The sequence below is a fragment of the Scyliorhinus canicula genome, chromosome 15 (genome assembly GCF_902713615.1).
Source record: "Scyliorhinus canicula chromosome 15, sScyCan1.1, whole genome shotgun sequence".
In the NCBI taxonomy this organism is placed as follows: domain Eukaryota; kingdom Metazoa; phylum Chordata; class Chondrichthyes; order Carcharhiniformes; family Scyliorhinidae; genus Scyliorhinus; species Scyliorhinus canicula.
In genome coordinates this window covers 11054932-11079305 of record NC_052160.1, presented here as the reverse complement: position 1 = coordinate 11079305, position 24374 = coordinate 11054932, and the positions used below count along the sequence as shown (strand labels likewise).

Sequence of the window (24374 nt, the reverse complement as noted above, 5' to 3'; positions counted from 1 at the left end):
TGGTGTGGTGGATTTTCTTTCAATCCTCTACCTCCCAAACATTCCCTTCTCTCCCCCCCCACCCCCCAACCAAACCCCTCCCTCCACTTCAAAAAAAAAATAACGATTTGGCCCAAGATCTAAAAGTTAAAATTCCAGCAAGGATTCAACTATTCCATAGTTGCATGCCTTACTAATGGATCTTTTACTCCCACTGGGTGTGGTCCACTGCACAAAACTGAACCAAACTGACTCATTCCAAGTACAGTGCCAAACATTCCTTCAATATGCAAGAGCGTTCTTTCTTGTAACCTTGACATCCCTTTTAAAACGTGAGAACAAAAAGGCACAAATTGAACGATTTCGTTCAACATCTGTGTAATGGTCCTGAGCCAAAGTCCATTCAGTATTTCAATGGTCACCCTCAATATTCCAGCTCCTTCCAGTCAGCCCATGTAAGTCAGCCCAAGCCCCCCTTGACAATGTCTGACGGTACGATGATGGTTCAATATTTGGAGACTGAGGCCAATAGATTCTCACCAATTTAATTGTAAGGAGTAAGAAGACTCTTTAAAAAAAGGCGCAAAAAAAATATAGTCATCGTACAGGGAATACTCGCAAAATACAGCAGAGCGAATGGCCAGTTTGGACTTTGTCAATGCAAATGTGCACCACCCACGTTTGCTGTGCAACAACCAGACGCAGCTAATGCACCCCCCCCCCCCCCCACCCACTACTTTGCTGAGGAATTCATCAAAATCTGTGCAAATGGTACCTGAAAGTTACTTCAGTCGGAGATTACATAAAATCTCAGCTTCAATTGTCTCCTGCCCTGAAGCCAAAAGCAGAATAATCTGACTGAGGGAAATCTCTTCCCATACTTTCAATGCATCAACTGACTCTAAATGTGTTGGCAATTTGGACTGTTCCAACCACTGAGGAATCGCACAACAGGAAAACAAATTTAAATCACCTCGGATGCAAAAACAGTTGGCTTCACATTGACTTAAGACGTCGGAGCAGAAGTAGCCCATTCGGCCCATCGAGTCTACTCCACCATTCAATGAGATCATGATCTGATGTGATAATTCACAACTCCCCTTTCCCATCTTCGATTCCCTTACTGATTACAATCCTGCCTATCTCAGCCTGAGCAGTCAGTCGCACCCAGCTAGACGAAAGCATGTCAATGTTCAGAGGGGTACAGCACCACCCTTAGTAACCCTAAACCAAGTATCTGAACGGCATTGACTAGATCGGAAGAGAAGAAAGAGCAGATGGATGTGAATGAACACCTGCATGAGTCATCAAGCAGCATCACATCACTAACTTAAATAGGATGTGAATAGTGTATTTCTTGATAACCGCAGCGATAATTAAATCCACTTTGTGAAAATCATGGCTTCCATTATATGCAATAAATTAGGACTGACAAAATAATTTTATAAAACTGGACAGTACGAGTGGAAAGACTGAAATCTGAAGATATACACATATATTCATTGCCAGCAGTTCAGTAATCGAATGAAGCCTCTGTTCTTTGGTTGTGAATTTAGCTCTGTGGTTGGCATGTGCTGTACAGCAAAACGTGCAATGATAATTGCTTGCACATTTAACTCAGAAAAACGCTGGCACACAGATGGAAGTGGTCTTGCAACTCCCATTTTGAAAACTTCACATTTTCAAAATGGTGAGGGAATGGGTGCGAGTACAGCTGGCAAGTAGAGAATTTAATTTCAAACTAAATGCTGAAGTGCATGTTTACAGGATTTTCACTACAATGATAAGCTCTGTATTTATGGGATATATACCGTATGTGCAGTGGCCAGATGAAAGTGGCGACTTGGGCCGTGGGTCTCAGATTACAGGCTCAACCAGTTTGTAGCAGGAAACGCAATCATCAATCCAAATCTGAATTTGGATTGATTTCACTTCTATTATTACCACTGTAAGCACTGATGAAGCAGCTAGATGTCAAATTTAAAATTCTTTAGCCAGTTGGCAGCCTCATCAGCCTGGGGTAGGGCAGAGACCCCGATATTGAAGCACAAGTCGGGGGCCTTGGTGATTACCTGCACCCTGGTTTGCACTTTGCCACGGTCGCACGGGGGTGAGTCACGATGGCCCCAGTGGAAGAGGTTGTTGTAGCAGGGTCCAACACCAGTGCACACCCTGTTCAGTTTGACCCTCCTGTTCAGTTTGACCCATTCGCTGATGCCTGGGATTTCCAATGTGGGGGTCATCGCTTGAATGGCCAATGGCAGGCTGCTTCCAATTGTCAAGGAACACGCCGCAGGGTGCAAGGAAAATTCACACACACACACACACACACACACACACACACCCCCCCCCCCCCGGGTGTTGGCTCACTGAGATTTCAGTGACAGGATAGCACTGAAGGTGTTATCGCGGAACTGGGTTTTCTGATTCTGTACTTACCTGTTGGTGATATTTCTTCCCATTCACTGAGTGCTGCAAAAACAATGGGTTTCCAAAGGCCAAAAACCCAACCTGGAATTCTGAATCAACCCAAAGTGGACAAATAATTATAATAATAATCGCTTATTGTCACGAGTAGGCTTCAATGAAGTTACTGTGAAAAGCCCCTAGTCGCCACATTCCGGCACCTGTTCGGGGTGGCCGGTACGGGAATTGAACCCGCGCTGCTGGCCTTGTTCTGCGTTACAAGCCAGATGAATGAAAAAGGTTCCACCTTGTGCAAGAAGATGACAAAGGGCATCATGGTGTATTTTCCAATGTCGGTGGCAGAAAGTCCAGTCCAATTGATCTGTTCCATCTTTTACGATTTATCTTCAAATGTCAGCAATGACAAACAGCATGTACCTGATCTGTTGTTTAGAGTCAAGTGCAAGAATCTTATAGACCATCTCCACCAGCCAACCACAGTGCTTGAAAACCATACCAGTTCATTTACACAAAACATAATAATACTGCCGTGCGTGTAGTCACTGAGTGAATTTCTGTTACAGTTTTTAAAAATGTTATCAATTGTATCCAATAATTTTTTTTCCAATTAAGGGGCAATTTAGCGTGGCCAATCCACCTATCCATCTTTAGGTTGTGGGGGTGAGACCCACGCAGACACGGAGAGAATGTGCAAACTCCACACGGACAGTGACCTGGGGCCGGGATTGAACCTGGGACCTTGGCGCCGTGAGGCAGCAATGCTAACCACTGCACCACCGTGCTGCCCACAAAATTCTGTTACATTAACTAGTACTAACCTGTGTTCTTCCCCCACCTGGCTGTGTGAAGGAGCTACAGGTATGATTACTCCACAAAACGTTACTGTGCACAAGGTGGTAAATATGTTGGTGGGGAAAATGATCTACACCAAAGATTACGATGTTGTAAAAAGAATTCTCTCCTTTCTGAGACAGAGCACCACAGCTACTGGTAAAGTGTGAATCTTTGCAATTTTTCTTTTCAATGTTGCAATTTCCAAGGTAGCATTGTAAACTAGAATCTGCAGCTGGAGGGAGGACACTGAAGCAAGCAGAAAATATATTCCCACTTAATCAGTAATGGTGTGCTGGCTTGCACTGCCACCCACTCACAAAGACAAAATTAGCTGTGCCCAATTTGCCCCACATTATTCACCTTTGCTGTATTGTAAGTTAGAGTGGCTGCCAGCAGCAATCAAATTGAGGAACAATTCACATTTAATGCAGCACACCTTGTGCATCATGCCACACAAAATGCATAATTCAATGTAGCCAATAATTATATATATTTTTTAAAACACTATCAGGATTGAGGCAACCTCAATGAGTGGAAGGAAAACCAGTATGTCCACTCAGCCTAAATCACAAAAACACCATGAACCAGTAACAGATCTGCACGTTAGAAAATGCTGCTACAGAAGTTTGCTAGTATGATGCTCTACATTTACAAAATTTGGTTTCCTCCAGATATTATTTGTACCTTTAAACAATATATTGGCTCCCTCAATGCCCAAGTTGTTTAAAGACATTGTGCACAGAGCAGAAGGTTCAGGTGTGTTCCTGACCCGTACTGAGTTACTTCATCTTCAGGGGCAGCACGGTAGCACAGTGGTTAGCACAATTGCTTCACAGCTCCAGGGTCCCAGGTTCCATTCCCGGCTTGGGTCACTGTCTGTGTGGAGTCTACACGTTCTCCCCGTGTCTGCGTGGGTTTCCTCCCACAGTCCAAAGATGTGCAGGTTAGATGGATTGGCCATGTTAAATTGCCCTTGGTGTCCAAAAAGGTTAGACGGGATTACGGGGATAGGGTGGAGGTGTGGGCTTAAGTGGGGTGCTCGTTCCAAGGGCCGGTGTAGACTAGACGGGCCAAATGGCCTCCTTCTGCACTCTAAATTCTATGATCTTAGTCAGAGCAGTTTTGATATTATGGTTAGCAACTTAGGGTGTAAAAAGCGAGCCAGGTTTTCACTCAATTTTCATCCAATATCCTCTGGAAAGTGCACAGGCAGATGTTGGACAGAACCTATCTTTAGCTCGGAGACGCTCCTCAATTGAATAGCTTTCCTGCTTCATGGGAATCCAACTCGGCAAAGTACCAGAGATCGGAACAGACCATTCAACCCCTCGCTCTTGCACATCATTCAATTAGCCCCTCGCTAACTTAACTCCATTTAACTGCCTTGGTTTTGCATGCTTTAAGACAATTATACTCTGCATAAGTAAACTTCAACTTCAGGAGCCGAGGAGAAGAAGAAAAAGGAACATTTTTGAATATATACATTTTTTAAATTAGCTTGATACATGATGGGAAAGGTGGACATAAGCAGAGAATTTAACATTCAAGGGGTGAGACCAGAACTATGCTATTGTAGAACAGCACACAATGTCTGGTTTGTGCTTTGAATAGTAATTAAATCTAATTTTACACAACCGTTCAATTTAAGATCCAACAATATTAGCATGGAGAAGTGCTTTGAGTTTTATAAGATTTTAATGGAGCTCTACCCACTCACTCAGTGACATCTGAAATACCAAACATCAGCAGAGTCTGACTCATATGCAATCTGGCAGCCAGATAGATGTGGAAAAAAAGGCCAATAAACATTGGAAAACATATTGTCAATGTGAAAATAAATCTTTCATATGATCTACATGAAGAAATGCCTCAAGTGTCCCGGTATTAATTGGTAATTTAAGGTTGGTCAGTCCCAAATTCAAACGCTTTACGTCCCAGAAAATTAGCTCTTATTTTGGTTTGAGGGATGTTGGTGGGGGAGGGAAGAACTGTCTGCTTTTAACCCTCAATGGTCCGATCACAGTGTATCTAGTGTCAGTCATTATATCTCCTCTTTCTTCAGGAGTTTTAAAGCTTAAAATTAACCCAATTGAAAAAACTGGTTTGGAATGAGGTTAGGTTAACCCTTGGGGATTGTTGGAAATTGTCAACATTTTTGTGTCTGTTGTTAACAAACATTAAAAGCAATGCAAATTTAGAAAAGTTAACCATTTCAATTTCTATTGTTCACTACAAGTGTAAAGAATGTCTCTTGACTGTCCCCAAGTTGATTAAGTCGTTCCACGTGTCACATACCAACTACAAAGTCTTGACAGGCCCGGCATTTATTGCCCATCTCTAATTATCCTTGAATTGAGTGGCTTATTTGCCCAATTCAGAGGACATTTAAGAATCAACAACATTGCTGAAGGTCTGGAGTTACATGTAGACCAGACCAGCTATGGGTGGCAGATTTCCTTCCCTAAAGGATATTAGTGAACCAGATGGGTTTTTACAACGATAGACAATGGTTTCTTGGTCATCAGTAGACTTTTTAAATGCCATATTTTTATTGAATTCAAATTTCACCCTCTGCCGTGGTGGGATTGGAACACGGATCCCCAGAGCATTACTGGTTTACTAGTCCAGCGACAATACCACTAGGCCACTGCCTTACACTTAACTACTTTCTATATTACAACTGGTCAATCGCGTTTACTTCATGTATTATTTGAACTGCATAAAATCTTTTATGTTCCACCTTAATTTCCATTAACATCATCAATTTTTAAGGTTACACCCTGATCAGTTTGGTTTGGCCAGTTTAATTTGAGTGATTGTTCAGAAAGATTCTACAGAATACAGTAGACCATCCAACCCTTTACGGTTTTTCCATCATTGAATAAGATCTGTATCTTAACTCCATCTGCCCACTATCGTTCAGAACCTTTCACACAAACAAAGCTTTGAAACTTTTAGTTGACCTCTCCAGCCTCAACAGCTTTATGGGGAATAGGCTGTTCCAGAATTCCTGTCTTTTTTTAAATATAAATTTAAAGTACCCAATTAATTTATTTTCCAATTAAGGCAATTTAGCCTGGCCAATCCACCTACCCTGCACACCTTTGGGTAGAGGGGCAGGCACGGGGAGAATGTGCAAACTCCACACTAACAGTGACCCAGAGCCGGGATCGAACCCGGGTCCTCGGCGCCGTGAGGCAGCAGTGCTAACCACTGCTCCACCATGTCACCCTGACTGTTCCCGAATTCTACCGTACTTTATGTGAAGAAGTGCTTCCTGACACCACCCTTGAACAGCCTCTCTCTGAAAATAAGAGATACTAAAATGCATTGCACATATTTTAAAGCAATGTGGGGCCAATAGTATCATTCATTGCAAAAACATAATCAGAATTCAAGCCACGTTCCCACAGCTTCCCCTACCCTGCACTGCACTGTCATCCAACCTGGCAAGAAATGGCAATATTATTGAGCACAGATTGAAAGTACAGATAAAGCTAGTGGTTTCGTACATATGGGTAATGGGCCAACCCTCAATCTGGTCCTCTTTAGCAACTTACACATACAATGACAGACATTGTGATTGTGATTCTGCAGAGGCCCCGGCATGCAAGGAGATTGGAAATACAAATTGCAAAGTCACATGGTTCGAACTCGAGTTGCTGTTCGCTTTTGAGGGACACGAGTATAAAATATGACTTAATTAGTAATCAGTTGATGCACAAATATTATTTGCAAAAAATTATTTAAGGTTGGCCTGCATCATACTTAAGCCAAATGCCACCAATTGGGGGGGGGGGGGGGGGGGGGGGGGTTTTGCAAATCATTCGATATTAAATCCAATAGCGTTCCAGTCCATAATCGTACGATGCTCACAAGCGTCCGGAATGATGCCAGCACCATCCAGAATGCACAACCTTTCCTAACTACGTCCTATTTAAGTAGCTGATTTCAGATTTGTCCATTTTACAACCTTTGTGAGATTTGAATTTTTTGCTCGCTTGAATTCTCTTCAAAAAATGTTGGTTTTCTCCATCCAAGGCAACAATTGACTGGGTCCTCCATGCCTGCGCCAATCACGTGTCCTATCTAGACCAAACGCCTGTATCCTTCTATACCCAGTCTGTTCATGTGTCTATCCAGATGCGTCTTAAATGTTGTTAACGTATCTGCCACAACTACCTCACTTGGCAGTGCATTCCCGGCCACCACCACCCTCTGCGTAAAAAAACTTCCCCCACACATCTCCATTGAAGCTTTCCCCCCCTCACCTCGAACCTGTGCCACCTTGTAATTGTCATTTCAGCCCTGGGAAAAAGCATCCAACTGTTCACCCTACCTATTCCTCTAATCATTTTATAAACTTCTATCAGGTCACCCCTCAGCCTCCATCTCTCCAAAGCCTCCACATCCTTCTGGCAGTGCGGTGACCAGAACTGGACACAGTATTCCAAATGCGGCTTAACCAAAGTTCTATATAATTGCAACATAATTGCTGAGCTTTTATACTCGATACCCTGTCCTATGAAGGCAAGCATGCCATATGTCCTCTTTACCACCATTTCCACCAGTGCTGCCACTTTTAAGGATCTTTCTGTGTCTCTATGCTCCTAATGATACTGCATTTATTTTATAGCTCCCACCTGAACTGGATCTACCAAAATACATCACCTCGCACTTGTCTGGGTTAAATTCCATTTGTCATTTCTCTGCCCAATTTTGCAGTCTATCTATATCCTGTTGTATTCTCTGACAATCTTTGACAAAGAGTCATTGGACTCAAAATGTTAGTTCTTTTCTCTCCCTACAGATGCTGCCAGACCTGCTGAGATTTTCCAGCATTTTCTCTTTCGTTTCAGATTCCAGCACCCGCAGTAATTTGCTTTTATCCTCACATCTGCATCTTTTTTCTTTTTGACAATGTTCTCAATTTCCCTGCTCATTCATGGTTCCCGAATCCATGCCTTTCCCGTCCTTCCTTTTTACCGGCACATGCCTGTCCTGCACGCCCATCAACTGCTCCTTAAAAGACTCCCACATGCCAAATGTGTATCAACCGGCAAAATCCTTGCACACACACCGAGGGGAGGTGATAAAATCGGGAGAAGTCCTTACTACACGTTGACACTGAGTGAACTGTCGTGAACCAGGGAATTCAGAAGGCAAGAGAGAAGCCTGAAATGGCCTCACAACCCACTCAGTTCAAGGGCAATTAGGGATGGGCATTAAATGCTGGCCCCGCCAGTGAAACGAGCATCCCATGAATTAATTTTTAAAACATCGTGCCGGGGAGATTTATGGACATGCTCAGAAGGCATGTTCTTTCAAATTATGACGGCAATCAGTTCCATAACCTGAATTTTCTGCCTTTTCAGGTCTCCACTCCCTCCTGCAGCAACACACAATTAAACCAGGTAATATTCTGGGCCAAACAGTAATTATGTTTTGATGCCTTTGTAGGTAAAGACACAAAAGCAACCATTCTCAACATCTTGAATAGGCCGGAAATTCCAGCAATGGATATGACTGTGAGGATGTTTAACAGGTCATAACAAATTCTTCTCCCTCACTATTGTAATATTCGCCATTCCATTAAAACAAACAGCTTAATTCTTGCCAGTAAAATAGCTAGGGAGATAAAAATTTGATCCAATATTTTTTCCCATAGTTCTTGATTCATGCGTTCCAACCCTTTAAAAAAAAACTCTCCTCTGTTCCCGTTTATAGAAACACAGACTATAGTATTTATAATGTGCATGTGACCATAATTCAGAAAATCTAATAATTAATATGGTCACAAGGTTGATACTGTATATTAATATGAACAAACAGCACCAGTTACCCTCCCGGAATACGTGGCGTCTGAAGCAGATTCTAATCAAGCCCCATGTGACGTTTGCAAATTTCCTCGCCTAATTTTATACAAAATGCCAAAGAAAGCAGCAGACAACAACGGCACTCAACCAGTTTGTTCCTGGAACATGGCACAGCAACAAAAGTATCCATTCTCTTTCCATATTTTACATCCTTTCTTTAGATTGTTTTTTTCCCGACTGCCATTCATAAATCTAGGGGATAGAGTAGGTGGCCTACACTGCTGCTTATTTACAATCATGAGATTATTGAAAGGACCTTGCCTTCTGAATTGCCTGGTGTGCTACAGTTCACTCAGTGGCAATGTGCACGTTGTAATCTGGAGCTGTGGTCAGGGAAGGTTGAGGTTATTTCCATCACATGGCTGACCAGCGACCTCTTCCGGTTTTACCACCTCCCCTTGGTGTGTGTTGGAAGGATTTTGCCGGTTGATACTCAACCTGTTTGGCCGAGTAATGGATGTGCCGTCCTTGGCCATCAAGTCCCTAAGTGGTACTCAAACCCTGAACTTCTGGCTCAGAGGCAAAGATTCAACCCAGTGTGCACAAGGTCACCTCCACTACCTGGTAGCAAATGCTAAATGTCCACTCCGATAAACCTTTTAGACAGGTTGAAATATCAGATTTGTATGGTCTCGCCAGTATTTCATCCCATTTATTAGATATCCAGGAGAATATGGAAAGAATTGTTTAATAAATCTCAATGTACTTCTATTTGCAAAATAACTCATGGTGCAAATAATGAAGCAGTCCATTCCAGCATGCAGCAAAAATCTTGTCAACACCCAGACTTGAGCTGAAAAGCAGCAAGAAGCATTCACACCACCCCAGTGCTAGACTATGATCATCTCCAACAAGAGAGAATCGAACCATCTCCCTTCGGCATTCAATGGCATGAGCATTTTTAAATCAACATCCTGCAAAAGTACCAAAACGTAGCTGAACCAGCCAGATAACCGGCAGAGGATGGAAATTCTGTGGAGAGACACAAACCTCCCAACCCCAGAGCCTTTCATTGGAACATAGGAATTAGGAGCAAGAGTAGGCAATTCAGCCCTTGAGCTTATTCCGCTATTCAATCAAATCATGGCTGATCTCTTCCTGGTCTCAAATCCACCTCCCTGCCTGTTCCTCATATCCCTTTAACCCATTTTTTAATCAAAAATATATCTGCCCCTTCTTGAAACCATTTAAAGATTCAGATTCCACCGTAAGATGGGGCAGCGAGTTCCACAAATTCACCACCCTCTGCGAGAAGCAGCTCCTCCACAATCTACCAGACACAAATCAGGGGGTGTGAGATGGAATATTCCCCACTTGCCTGGTTGGTGCAGCTCCAGACACCTTAGGAAGCTCAACATTATCCAGGAGAAAGTAGTGCACTTGATTAGCACCTCACCCACCACATTAAACTTCCACTCCCTCCACTATGACTGCAGTGTGTCCTGTCTATAAGAATCACTGCATCAACTCACCAAGACTTCTTCACCAGCACCTCCCAAACCTCAACTAGCCAGGGCAGCAAACATATGGTATACCATTGCGACGTGGAAATATAATCACTGTTCCTCAGAATCATTGGAACACCCTCTGTGATAGCATTGTAAATGTATGTTTACCACGCTGGCTACCACTGCTCAAGAAGACAACTCACAACCACCACCACCTTCTCATGGGTAATTAGAAATAGACAATGGATGCTGGCCTTGCCAAATGCCCACATCCCATGAACTAACTTTTTTTTAATAAAGGTCCGAATCTGCTATTGATGCAATTGTATTTTTGTGGTGCGAGATTTCTGGCTTAACGAGGTGCATAGTGGAGACCAGTGAAAAACTAACATGTGAACAGAACCCAAAACAACAAAAAACGGTTGCATCAAAATATAAAACTGCAGTAGCATCTTATTAAAAAAAACTTCGAGAATTTACAGTGCCCCAATTCAATTGTATCAACTACATTTTTAAAAAGAAATTTAGAGTGTCCAATTCATTTTTTTTTCCAATTAAGGGGCAATTTTAGCGTGGCCAATCCACCTACCTTGCGCATCTTTAGAATGTGGGGGCAAGACCCACGCAAACATGGGGAGAACGTGCAAACTCCAACGGCCAGTGACCCAGAGCCGGGATCGAACCTGGGACCTCGGTGCATGAGACAGCAGTGCTAACCACTGCGCCACCGTGCTGCCTACATCAACTAAATTAATGATAATTTGTCACTGTGGAATTATTATGAAAATGAAATGAAAATCACTTATTGTCACGAGTAGGCTTCAATGAAGTTACTGTGAAAAGCCCCTAGTCGCCACATTCCGGCGCCTGTTCGGGTAGGCTGGTACCCCCGTATAATGAAAATACAGACAGTAACTTCCTTTGTTTAAACTGCTGCCTCTGGCCATGTAATGCCTGACCCCTCATACATCGGGATTCCGACAAAACAACAACTCGTGAAAGGCTTCATTTAAGCTCATCTACAGAAAACGTGGATTTCAAGATCACAACGTCTGTTTTGTGAACCGTCACAGTCAGATAAGGCCAGGCCAGGTCCAAATTAAAAGTAACAATGGGTTTAGTAAGTTTAAGTTCAACTGCAGTTCAGGAATGTTTCAGAATCGCAAGCAGTGTGTTTGACTGAACACGTACTGTTAACTGCTATCTTCAGCCTTTTCCATTTCGATAGAATGAAAAACATTCGGCCACTTACAAATACACAGTTAAGCTGGTCTCTCGCAAATGTTATATGCATTATATTGAATTTCCACTCTGCTATTCTGTAACAGAGAAACCAGTCAAAATGTATATTTAAAAAAAATTAATTTAGAGTACCCAATTCATTTTTTCCACTTATGGGGCAATTTAGAGTGGCCAATTCACCTACCCTGCACATCTTTTGGGTTGTGGGGGGCGAAACCCACGTAAACACGGGGAGAATGTGCAAACAGTGACCCAGAGCCAGGGGCGAACCTGGAAACTCGGTGCCATGAGGCAGCAGGGCTAACCCACTGCGCCACCGTGCTGCCCCAAAATTTATATCTGCCTTGGAAGGGCAATACATGTTGTTTTTTTCATGTGCTATTTTACGATTTTCCCTCCACACAGCAACATTCAAAGACTGACTGACGGTTAAGATCTATACAAATTGGTTTACAAATGATTAATTAATGGATATACCAGAAACCAAGGGCTGATTTGGCCTTCCATTTTCGCGTTCAGTAGAAATGCCTCCCCCAGTAGCCTGATCCCAATGAAAGCTCGAACACAGATCGCTGTTTGAGCTCCTCACCCACAACTTTGTCTGTGTGATGTGCAAAGTCTCATCATGTTGTTCTATTACTGTAACTGCGTTACAATTAATCCCCCTGTGGCACCAGCTCACTGATCTCTTCACACATCTTCTCTACTGAGTAGGACGACACTCCGAATGCTCACCCAATGCCTGTGTCTATGTATTTACATTGTGTATTTATGCATGTCCTATGTTTTTTCATGTATGGATCAATCGGTTTGGACTCTACGCAGAACAATACTTTTCACTGTAACTCGGTACACGTGAAAATTAATCAAATTTAAATTCATAAACTGACCTACCAGACGTGCTATAAAACATCGTGGCTCTGGGTGCTTCTCTGAGAATATACGTCATTCCTTTTATAAACTGTTTGGGTTGCCACAGCAAACACAAGGATTGTGCAACTCCACCCAATTTAGTGTAGTCAAACACAGTTATTACATATTTCCTCAGGCCAGTAGGCTGCACGACAGGCTGTCCAATTAAATAGTACCTCCATGTTCACATGACTAACAATGAATGACGACTCAACCAAAAATACTATAACTAAAGCATACAAAAATAGCCAACAGATACAACTACAAACCTGTCCTTGCTCCATTATACTACGCATAAATCTACACACATCGGTTTGTGCAATTGCAAGTTGAGCTTTTAGTTAGGCAAGAGACATCAGTGCCAGAAATTAAAATAATTTCCCTTTTCTGGCAGCCTGGGTTAACATTAAACATCTTCAAACATCTGTACTTTGTGGCATCATTTAATTGTGACTGCCTTGCATACTGGAGAAATACTTGTGTGAGGTGGATTGATAATCCAGACCTAATAATGTGGGAGACATTATTTCAAGTTTGACCACGTGGCGACAGAATTTAAACTCAGTTAACCAAATAAAACCAGGAATGGAAAGCGGGTGAATGCAGTGGTGACCATAAAACTTAAGGATTGTTGTCACTGTCCGGTGGGAAGACAATCAGCCACCATCACCCAGTCTGGCCTACATGCAACTCCCGACCCACAACAACGCAGTTTGACTTTTAATGCTCTCTGAAGTGGCTTAGCAAGGCAACTCAGCTGTACCAAAACTGCTAAGAGGGATAGCAGAGGTTCAAGATGGCAGATCATCACTACCTTCTCAAGGGCAATAAATGTTGGCCTTTGTAATGATGCCTATGAATGGATTACAAAAAGGATGTATGTGCTGCACAAACATGCCCATACCTCAAACAGTAAAGACGGCCTCGCACATTTTGCCAACAGTTGAATAGAGTGAGTAAGGGAGACAGTAAATCTGTATTATTAGATTGCAGAAATCATTAAATTGGTCTTGGAGGATTACAGTACAGAGAGATTTCAGTGTGGAATAAGGGAATGTAGAATTTGCTACCAGTTGGAGTGGCTGAGGCAAATGGCATCGATGCATTCAAGAAAAACCGGATAACTAAAAAGGAGAAAGAAATGAATGGTCTGTTGAAATTAAGCAAAATAGATTAAGAGGTGGCAGGTATGGAACACCAATCTGTTGGGCCAAGTAGCTGGTTTCGGTGCTGTATATTCCGTGTAAAATATATTCAAACATGGAGCAATGGGTTAGCCACGACAGCAACTGGAGAAAAATTCAATTGTAGCATTGTGTTAATCCACTCCACTCATCTTCAAGCAGTCAATTACAGACAGGTAAAGCTGAATGGACAACACCTAATGGGGGTAAACCAATGCAAGGGCATCATATGCTTTCTATAATAAAGCAGCACAGTGGTTAGCACTGTTGCTTCACAGCTCCAGGGTCCCAGGTTCGATTCCTGGCTTCGGCCACTGTCTGTGCGGAGTCTGCACGTTCTCCCCGTGTCAATGTGGGTTTCCTCTGGGTGCTCCGGTTTCCTCCCACAAGTCCCGAAAGATGTGCTGTAAGGTAATTTGGACATTCTGAGTTCCCCACTGTGTACCCGAACAGGTGCCGGAATGTGGCGACTAGGGGCTTTTCACTGTAACTTCATTGCAGTGTTAATGTAAGCCTACTTGTGACACTAATAAAGATTATTATTATATTTTACAAGTTACTAATCGCTCCTTGTAAGAGTTTCCACAGATGTCGGTTCTGATGAAGGGTCCACATCTTGAAACATAATTTTGACTCTCTTGTCACTTACCACGTTTCTGCTTTTCTTTTGCTTGCTCCCTCCACGTATGCTGCCTAACCCAGTGTGTTTGCAGAATTTTTTGCTCCTTCCATAAAGGTTATGCCACTATGTTATTGAGATTCTACTTGAAGCATGCGTAACACTGTGTCTCATTCACAATGAAATAGGAGGACAACTTGTACACATGTAGCAACTCATCACCTCTGCTGGACGTCCTGAAGCATTTTACAGCCGGAAGCCCCCAAGTTGATGCACAGAAGCTGCATTCACACCACCCGGAGTTGGATTCAATTAGCAGCTCAACACAACACATGTACGACAAGTATCCAAATTAGGGAGCAAGGGTAGGTCATTAAGCCCCTCGAGCCTGTACTACCATTCAGCATGACCTTGCCTGGCTGATCTAACAGTCTCATCAACTTTCAACTCTACTTTCCCGCCTACCCCCCACGTTCTTTGACTCCCCTGTCAATCTAACTCACCCTTAAAAATATCCAACGACCCTGTGTTTTTTTATCACTATAAAGGAAATTGAAAGAAATTTACGTCAAGATTTTTTTTTAAAAATAATTTTTATTGGAATTTTTTACAGGAAATAGAATAAACAATGAAATGCAACAAAATAACCCCATAATAACTGTAACACCCCCCAGACCGTATCAACGCATGTATCACATCCCCCCCAACCCCAATGAACAACAAGAGAACTTAAAATAAATTAAAATTAAATACACAAACATAGTCATCGTCCCGTTTCCCCCCCCCCTTTTTTTCCTCCCCCTTTTTCCCTCCCCCCCCCCCCGGGTTGCTGCTGCTGCTGTCCCAGTACCCTACGTTGAGCCAGAAAGTCGAGGAAAGGTTGCCACCGCATAAAGAACCCTTGTACCGATCCTCTCAGGGCGAATTTGACCTTCTCCAGCTTGATAAATCCCGCCATGTCATTGATCCAGGTCTCCACGCTTGGGGGCCTCGCATCCTTCCATTGTAGCAAGATCCTTCGCCGGGCTACTAGGGACGCAAAGGCCAGCACACTTTCGCCTCCTGCACTCCCGGCTCCACCCCAACCCCAAAAATCGCGAGTCCCCATCCTGGCTTGACCCTGGATCCCACCATCCTTGACACCGTCCTCGCCACCCCCTTCCAGAACTCCTCCAGTGCTGGGCATGCCCAGAACATATGGGCATGGTTCGCTGGACTCCCCGAACGCCTGACACACCTGTCTTCGCCCCCAAAGAACCTACTCATCCTAGTCCCGGACATATGGGCCCGGTGCAGCACCTTGAATTGGATGAGGCTAAGCCGTGCACATGAGGAGGAAGAGTTAACCCTCTCCAGGGCATCAGCCCATGTCCCATCTTCAATCTGTTCCCCCAGTTCCTCCTCCCACTTAGCCTTTAGCTCCTCTACTGACGCCTCCTCCACCTCCTGCATTACCTTGTAGATATCAGATATCTTCCCATCCCCGACCCAGACCCCCGAAAGCACCCTGTCACTCATCCCCCTTGTGGGAAGCAAAGGGAATCCCTCCACCTGCCGCCTAGCAAACGCCTTTACCTGCAGATACCTGAACATGTTCCCCGGGGGGAGCCCAAATTTCTCCTCCAACTCCCCCAGGCTCGCAAACCTCCCATCAATAAACAGGTACGTCAAGATGTTTTAATAGCCAGTTTGCTCTTTCCCATTTCCCCGATTAAAAAGGTCAGTGATGGCCATGGTGGGTGTTCCTCAAAGCCACTGTAGGAATGAATAATGCACAATTGGAGAGGCAAAGGAAAGAGAAAGAGAGAGACAGCAGGAGGTGGAAAGAAACGAGGGAGGCAAGGCTGAGCAATGAGAGAGGAGAAGATGGAAAAAAATAGCAGTTAGATCAAAAAACATAGCAGTTAGATCAAAGAGGAAAGAGAAAGATGAAGATCAATTTGCATTTATCAAGCACAATGAGCTAGACTATAACATTTCCATATCATGTGCTTTGCATTAAACTGCTCCTGAAACTAGATCCTTCAACTGATCAAAGCCTCTCAGTTTGCCAGCTAAAGACGATTATAAATGCAGGTTTCAATTGATTTTGCCGAGATACATATCTTGTTATGAAGAGGCTTTTCTCAACCGTCTCTACTAACAGTGCACTTGGTCGAATAAATATTACAACACAGTCCCTCAGAGCGATTCTTCACTCCCACTGAACCTTCCAGCCACTATAAAAAAAAACTGGACAGCACAACTGAGGCAGAGGTGTTTACTATACTGTTAGGCAACTGCAAATTCAGAACTTGTCTTCAAATCATACAGCAGCGATGGTCACTAGTTGAGACAAGAGAAGAGTGACCACTACTGGAATCATAGAATCCCTACAGTACAGAAGGAGGCCATTCGGCCCATCCAGTCTGCACCCAATCCCCCACCCTATCCCCACCTCGGGACAATTTAGAATGGCCAATCCACCTAACCTGCACATCTTTGGGCTGTGGGAGGAAACCAGAGCACCAGGAGGAAACCCACACAGACACGGGAGAATATGCAGACTCTACACAGTCACCCCAGGTCGGAATTGAACCTGGGTCCCTGGCGCTGCGAGGCAGCAGTGCTAACCACTGTGTCACTAAAATACTTCACCTAAAAGCTACAGTTCAAACTGAATTCCTTACTATCTGGATTTTTAAACAGTGGAAAAGTCAGGCTTTGTTCTTAGACACCAGTTCCTGACTTAATAGCTAGAACCAAAAGTCTGTGATTTTTTTTTTAAGTGGTAGATTGCTCACCACCGTGACGAATGCCATTGCTGATGAATAAGATACACCCCCAGGTCAGTATTCTGCATTTCCAACTATGGTTGAGTATAATAACTTGCCAGTTTTACTCTGCATGCAGCTTCAGTTAACATTGCATCAGGAGCCACGCCCACAATGAACTGGATCAGGTTTTGCCCAGCTCACTTCATTCAGACCCTTACTTACTCTGCGGGATTTAGCCTGGTTTTAGATGTGTTTGAACTCTACCACACAGCTGGGAATGAAGTGAAACACAGGATTTTAATTAGTTATCTCAGACAGGAAATCTGAAACCAGATGAAAGCTTCCCTTCTGCTCCAGTCAGACTATTAAAAAAAACAGCCCCTCTATTTCGGAGCTAAAAGGGGATCTTTGAAATCCATCAGACCCACAACAGTCCTCTGCTGGTATTACATGAAATAGGTTTGAGGACCTAAACCAGTTAGTTGTCAATGAATAGGGCTCCATATGCACACGCTGTTGGCACAAGAATCATAAACTTAACAAACCTCACTCCAGAAAAGCCAGAGATGTACAAAAAAATGGAAATGTAACACTGGTGCTGGACAGGGTGCTTACAAGTTGGGTTGAAACATATTGGAGAGAAGAGCAGGTTACAATTTAACCTTCAGTCAGCCAGGCCTGGACTCGCCTGGGGATACTTGCTGCCGACACCAAAGCTTCCCGTAGAATTCCAGCAGGGAAGCTACAAGCATCGCCTGATGGAGCTGATAACACCAAGTGCCAGGGCCCTGGGATTTCCTGCCATGCCTTAGTAAAGCCTCACACCTCCCCTTAAAAACACAAACATGGTGGGTGAGGCCAGAACTAGTACTCAGTACTGGTGGCTTTAGTGGAGATACGGTGCACCAAGTTACCCGTTATTATTATAATTATCTGGGGGAGGAAAGGAGCAGGAAAGTGGGTTCCAAATGGGACTGAAGCCTTAAAGAGAGAACTGCATTTGGTTTCATGAACTAGAGGTGCCCCACTAGGGGCAACGTGTACTTATTTCCAGGAGAAAGCCTGACGATCACCAAGCACCTCACATAGACCTGCCTCTTTCTCCCCCACCCTACCTCTGCAAACTTAAGACGGACGAACAATGGAGGCCCCAAGAGAGGCAAATGCTGGTGTTTTTTCTTAGTTACGGCCCCTGCACATTTTCTGGGTTTGGGATGGCCAAATGGAAAAATGTTCTATTCTTTAATGCAGACATCCCAATCTACCACTAATAATAACAATAATCGCTTATTGTCACAAGTAGGCTTCAATGAAGCTACTGTGAAAAGCCCCTAGTTGCCACATTCTCAGTGCCTGTTCGGGGAGGCCGGTACAGGAATTGAACCCGCGCTGCTGGCCTTGTTCTGCGTTACAAGCCAGCTGTTTAGCCCACTGTGCTAAACCAGCTCCTAAACCAGGTTCACTGTAATGAACATTCCATTTGCCACATTTAAAAATATGTAAAAGGGTTTATTTCATTGAAAAAACAAGACAGCTTCAACCTGACAAAATGAAGATGCTGATCGGAGTTCTGTTACTGTGAACAGTGGTGGGCAACTTGCAGCCCAACAGGGTTTGAGTGCAGCCCATGAGACATTTTGATGACTGTTGCCCACACGCAGAGCTGCCACATTCCACTGGTTTCCATCCATTCCTACCGGTTTGACTGAAGTAATACACACGTAAAGCAAGGGCAAGTCAAGTGAGGTGTGCTCACGACGTAGACTCTGAGAGCCGTACGCTCCCCTATGTCCTATAAGTGTAAACACTTATTTTGTTATTACCACTTGGAAGTTGATGACACTTCTGTTAATCTATGAATGATTAAGCATTTTCTATAACTGAGGAATTATTTGATGTGTATTAAATGTATTTAATCTGATTCAAGGGTCATAGTTAGTGAACAAACCTGATTTTAAGCTTGCGGCCCATTGAGAGGAAGAAGGATCACTCACGTGGCCCACTCACTCGCCTAGGTTGCCCCATCACTGATGTGAAAGCTGATGTTTTAGACCGAAGGAGGCTGCAGTTCAGTGTTGAAACACAAGATACGGCTGAAACTCAGTATATCTGTTTTCAGTAGCAATCCAGAATCCAAACACTCAACCTGGAAATTAAGTTTGACAACTTTGAACTTGTTTCAATCTTTCATTCCAATCGAGTTAGACGGAGATGGTGTACTTGGGAGACCGTTTTCGTGCCCCCGGAGGCAGCATGTTTGGCCAGTTCCCCCGGCGCCCTGGATCTCTGGGGCTGAGATGGTTTGTACTGAGTGAGATGCACTCGAAGATGTCGATCACGGAGGAGTTCATGATGCTCACGACCTTGGAGGAGATCTGGGTGGAAGGTGGACCTGGCTCAGCATCCAGTACACATGGGCAAAGTATCTCTGCTTGTGGGCTTTCCTCCACTTATTCGGTGAGCTCTAGGTGACTTTAGTCAGGGACTGCTTGGATGCCTTGTGGGACTCCCGCCCATCACCAGCTCCGGCATTCCGACTCCCCTGGGAACAGATGAACTTGTTTCCACTCCCACTTTTTAAATTCATTCAAGGGGCGTGGCTGGCTTGACCAGCATGTATTGCCCATCTCTAATTGCCCCTGTGAAGATGGTGGTGAGCTGCCTTCTTGAACCGTTACCACCCCCTCAATCTCTATGCTCTCAACCCCTGTGCACACTCACTAGCCTTTGCTCCTCTGGGTATCCAGGTTATACATTGTTGATTATTATTTGGCATGCTAAATCTATTAAATTCCTCAATCGGCTGTTTGGAAATATTCCATGATAGATATTGTATAAAACACATTTAAGAAATAAGGTTTGTTTATTAAAACAAAGTTCCTCGGATTTCAGACCAGTGAGACACATTCAAGTCATATAACAGATCGAAGGTCCTGTGCAGCTTTCAGTCAGTATGGGGAACAGGCAACCAGAGCTTTGCACTGGGGAAGGACAGAACTCACATTAATAACTCAGCTATGTTCATGCTCAAAATTCCATCGGCAGCTTACCTGCCGTAACCTTGGTGGAAGCCTCACATATAAATGGGAATTCCGGAGTGACGGACATCCTGGAAAGTGCCACGTAAAATCCCGGTTAGGGGATCACCCCACACATCACCCCACCACACACACATCACTCTCCCACACACACATCACCCTCCCACACACACATCACCCCACCACACACACATCACCCTCCCACACCCTCCCACACCCACACACACACACACACACACACACACACATCACCCTCCCACACATACATCACCCCACCACACACATCACCCTCCCACACCCGCACACACACACACACACACACACATCACCCTCCCACACATACATCACCCCACCACACATATCACCCTCCCACACGCACCCCCATCACCATCCGCCCCCCCCAAACTCGCACACACACACCCCCATCACCCTCCCACGTCCGCAAACACACCCCCATCTCCCTCCGCACCCGCACACAGACACCCGATCACCCTCCCACACCCACATCACCCTATGCGTCCCCCCCCACACCCCCACACCTGCACACACAAACACCCATCACCCTCCCACACCCGCAATCACCCTCCCACACCAACCCCATCACCCTCCCACACCCGCAATCACCCTCCCACACCAACCCCATCACCCTCCCACACCCGCAATCACCCTCCCACACCAACCCCATCACCCTCCCACACCCGCAATCACCCTCCCACACCAACCCCATCACCCTCCCACCCTCCCACACCTGCAATCACCCTCCCATGCCTGCACACACACACACTCTATCACCCTCCCGCACCTACCCACACACACACCCACATAACCCTCCCACGCCCCCTCACCCTCCCACACCTGCACACACACCCCCAATTACCCTCCCATGCCCACACACACCCAATCACCCTCCTAAGCCTGCACACTCACCCCCATCACCCTCCCATACTCAGACAGTCACTCTCCCATCACCCTCCCACGCTCGCACACACACATCCCATCACTTGCCCACGTGCGCACACTCACCCGCCATCACCCTCCAATGCCCGCACACACACCCCATCGCCCCCCTTGTCCAAACATACCGCCCATCACCCTTCCATGCCCACACACCCACATCCTCCCACCACCACATCCCCATTACTCCCACGTGCATCTCCCCTCAAACCCCTACCACCCCCCTACTCCCCACACACACCCCATTACCCCCCCCCCCAGCCACACACACCCCCCCAACCCCACACACACACACACACAACCACCCCCCCAACCACACACACACACAACCACCCCCCCACCACACACAACCACCCCCCCCCAACCACACACACAACCACCCCCCCCCAACCACACACACAACCACCCCCCCCCAACCACACACACAACCACCCCCCCCAACCACACACACAACCACCCCCCCCCAACCACACACACAACCACCCCCCCCAACCACACACACAACCACCCCCCCCCAACCACACACACACAACCACCCCCCCCCAACCACACACACAACCACCCCCCCCCCCAACCACACACACAACCACCCCCCCCAACCACACACACACACAACCACCCACCCACCCCCCAACCACACACACACAACCACCCCCCCCCCCCCCCCCCAAACCACATACACACACAAACAACCCCCCCCCCCCCAACCACACACACACACCATCGCCAGCTTCTCCACTCCCTCTTTGGTCTCTTCTTGAGTGAATTAAAGGAAATTTATTGCAGACTTCTGACAGAATTGGAACCTTGTAATCTGGTGACCACAGCCCCCAACAGAGTGAATCAAACCTTCCCCACCCTGGACATCCCATTTCACAGTTTCAGTGGAGAAACTTTGTGGCTTAAGGTGGGTCCACTCCAGGTGCAACTGAGTGAGGAAACTCGGAAACCCTCAAGGTCCAGGTTCCCATCAAACCCTGAGGCAGAGTCAACCCTGAGGCAGAGTCAATTCCCAGCAAATCAGATCAGCAGACACCCCCGGCTGGACTCGGCTGCTTCAGGGTTCGAGCCCTCCAGAGGCCGCTGCAACTCCAAACATTTTTTTTTAAAACTCCCAGCCCTCCTTCCCCACAAATACAAGATTGTTGTGGAGAGAGAAGTTTGAGATTAAACCCACCTCACTCTCCACCCCTCCCACCCTCCCAAAAATACCCACAAAATGCAATTCCCGTCGCCTCATTTAACCCAACCGGGAAACAAACTTCTCCTGACAAGAAAAATTCCATTGAAACCATGGAATTCCTCTCAAAAACATTTTTGTGGAACTAAAGTTTCTAAATACACACAGTTTCCCCCCAGAAAAAGGAATCACATCTAACCATTCCTTATTGCAAATATTCAACTCCCAGCCCTGAAAACACTCCATCTGGGAAAATTCCCCATCTGGGAATAACTTTTCAGAATGGTCGGGATCTTTCCCTCCTCCTCCTCCTCGGTCTACTTCGCCACGAACAACAGCATTTCCCAGTGTTACGGTTCACTATGCAAAGTTATATTTTGTTAACCCCTTTACTTACACGCTGAGTGGAGAGGTGGGGTAGTTGGGGCTTCACAGGGTCCGGGCTGGAGGCTCTGAGTGTGCACTTGGCTGCTGTGTGTTGCTGAAAGTCTGCCTCCCAGACAGGGACGTCTCCGCTCTGATGTCAGTTCACAGGGCGCGGTGCAGCCAGCCCCCAGTCACACCCATCTCCACTCACTCGCTCACTCACTACCCTGCCTGCCTCCCGCTGCAAATCCAGGAAAAGCAGTCCCCCCCCCCCATTGATCAGGGGAGGCTGGAGTGAAAATTTGATCGTTCCCCTTAGAACAGATGAGGCAGGGAAGCCAGATGTGGCGAGGGCATAAAGGAGTCAGCACAAGCATGCATTTAATAATAATATTTGTTATCATCACAAGTAGGCTTACATTAACACTGCAATGAAGTTACTGTGAAAATCCCCTCGTCGCCAAATTCCGGCGCCTGTGCGGGTACACGGAGGGAAAATTCAGAATGTCCCATTCAACTAAAGAAGCACGTCTTTGGAGGAAACCGGAACGCCCGGAGGAAACCCACTCAGACATGGGGAGAACGTGCAGACTCCGCACAGTCAGTGACCCAAGTCGGGACTCAAACCCGGGTCCCTGGCGCTGTGTTACCGTGCTGCCCACTGTGCTGCCATGTGAGTGGGCAAAATAAAATGAAATAAAAATCACTTATTGTCACAAGTAGGCTTCAAATGAAGTGACTGTGAAAAGCCCCTAGTCACCACATTCCGACGCCTGCTCGGGGAGGCTGGTACGGGAATTGAACCGTGCTGCTGGCCTGCCTTGGTCTGCTTTCAAAGCCAGCGAATTAGCCCTGTGCTAAACAAATAACTAGGCAGCTGGAGCAAAATGTGGAAAAATGGAAACTGGAGCACTTTGGAAGGGAGAGTATCAAAGCTGTAAGTTATTTAAATGAGAGAGGGATTGCAGAAATCTTGTGAAGCAGAGGGATTTGGGTGACCTGGTAAATCAGGAGATGTTAGGTTGCAGGTACAGCAAGTGATCAGGGAGGCAAATGCAATGTTGATATAAAAGTGGAGAAGTTTTACTGCAGTTGTACAGTTGGTCAGAACACATATGGAGCACAGTTTTGGTCTCTTTATTTCAGAGAGTATATAAATGTGTTAGAAGCAGTTCAGAGAAGGGGGTTTATGGCCCTCTTCTGTACTGTACAATTCTATGAGCTGAATTTTCCAGTGACCTTAAAGTCCAACCGACAGAGCCAAAAGCCAGAGGCAACCCCACTCTGGAGAGTCCTGTCGTTGCCAATTGGAGAACTGTGGTTTACACCAAAGGATGCCAACCCAATCAAAGGGCTGACAACTCAACAGTGCCACCACCAGCAGTGGCTAATGTTGAGGCTGCAGCTCCAGGGTGAGTGTGCCTCAATGGCAAGGCGTGCTTGAAGAGAAGGTGAGGTTACGTGTACAGCCGGGGCCAGAGAGGCAGCTGAGGCAATTGGGAGGAGGAGAGGAGGGCCATGGTGCAGTGGCAGCACTGTTTCCATGGGGGTGGCCATTG

The 24374-nt window shown here is 45.6% G+C and overlaps 1 protein-coding gene across 1 annotated transcript in view; it reads right to left on the bottom strand.

The window, feature by feature from the left end:
* emp2 (epithelial membrane protein 2) overlaps window positions 1-22993 on the bottom strand; it is a 42924-nt gene extending 19931 nt beyond the window's left edge. The window contains exon 1 of the mRNA XM_038819961.1: window positions 22847-22993. The gene's annotated coding sequence lies outside the window, so the exon portion shown is untranslated. The remainder of the gene's footprint in view (window positions 1-22846) is intronic.
* Window positions 22994-24374: the final 1381 nt, after the last annotated feature.